Source organism: Bactrocera latifrons, unplaced genomic scaffold, assembly GCF_001853355.1.
Source record: "Bactrocera latifrons isolate USDA-ARS-PBARC rearing strain unplaced genomic scaffold, ASM185335v1 scaffold_941, whole genome shotgun sequence".
Classification (NCBI taxonomy): domain Eukaryota; kingdom Metazoa; phylum Arthropoda; class Insecta; order Diptera; family Tephritidae; genus Bactrocera; species Bactrocera latifrons.
In genome coordinates, this window is record NW_017537647.1 from 48 (window position 1) to 1,612 (window position 1,565).

At 33.9% G+C, this 1,565-nt stretch overlaps 1 pseudogene; it reads left to right on the forward strand.

Moving 5' to 3' along the window:
• Positions 1–808: 808 nt before the first annotated feature.
• LOC108977715 lies at positions 809–1,334 on the forward strand (annotated as a pseudogene).
• The last annotated feature ends 231 nt before the right edge of the window (positions 1,335–1,565 follow it).

Consider the following 1,565-nt stretch of genomic DNA (forward strand, 5'->3'; position numbering starts at 1 on the left):
ACTTGTTTTTAGAATAGGGTTGAATGAACTATTGATGGTTGGAACACCATCCAGAAAAACTTGTATTCAACTATTCTCTGTTTGCGCTTATATGAATGGGAAATTTTTCAAATCCTCTATCAAACAATTATAATGTTTTAGTTATGGTCTCTATTTTTCAGCATAGCAACGTCCTTTAGTTTTCGTTTACATGGTGTTCATTAAAGCTCAGCGATCCTAACGTAATTAAATTTCCTCTAGTTTTGATGCCAACTAAAATGTAACATCGATGCGCATTAAGAGAATCTTACAATTTTATGTCACTATATTCTTATTCCTAGAACTGAAGTCATTCAAATTTTGTCATATTCAAATTAGTACAGTAGTTTTCGAACCACCTGTTTTTTGACAGCGAATGTACTGAAAAATCAATTCAAAGACAAGTTTAGCCTTCTCGCTACCACCTGGCCGTTTTGTCAACCAGCCAACTACATGGTAAAGAGTTTGGCCTATATTGGGACTATCTATAGCATTCATAGATGAACTAACTGGAGTTTTTGTAATCTAGAGATATTACTTAATATATGCAATTTGCCTATTAATCACTAATACAAATGTAAATATTAGGGGTATTCGGGATCTGTTGTATTTGCCATTGTATTTTTGTATTCGTGGTTTCTGTGGTTTTTATAGTAAATGTAGTAAAAATCCAACAACAAAATATACATACCATTGAAATACAACAGTGTAAGAAAATACAATAGTGAGGCCCTATTGTAATTGTGGTTTTTGTTTTGTACATTTCTCACAGCTGATCACAATTAAAAAGATGGCTGAAATGATGGACGCTCTAAGTTTTTATTGCTAAGCTTTTTTTTAAATATTTTAATAAAAAGTCTATGTTACAGAAGTTAAAAAAGGATAAAATAAGGCGGCGGGAAAACCCTAATAAGAAATGGACAGAAGAAGAAGTGGGAGCAGTTCTTAACTATTTGCAGGAGCACCCGTCGTTTGAAGTAATTTGCAGCTATTATTTTGCTTGTTTATATTTATTGATATGGACGCTTTTATATCTTTTTATACTACAGATGCCTTCTGCACAAATTTTTTACAAAAAATTACTATTAGAAACAGGAATCTCAGCAGATTGGAATTTAGTTCGGTGGAAAGTACGCAACATGCGCACCGCATACAACAAAGCAGAGCAGTGGAGAAATGGGACAAGCGCCGGCCTGTTAGAGGAACAAGGTATCGAAAGTATTGATCGTAAGTATAATGAATTTCGAAATTTATATTTTATTAGTAATTTATTTTATGCTTTTAGAAAAACTCAGCAAGATGTGTCCCCATTATAAGCGATTGCTGAGCATATTTTTTAAGAGCAAATCGGCAGACTCGACACAGTACGTGTTCCAGTCCGAAGATGGTACCACTAATCATGGTGAATGTGAAATTATTCAGCAGAGCGAATATGACAGTGGTAGTATGTTCGTTGACGAAATTGCGACAACGACTGAAAGCGAACATGATAATGTATTTTATACGTTGCCGAATGATATCGAAATTGCAACACCAGTTTCTTCTAA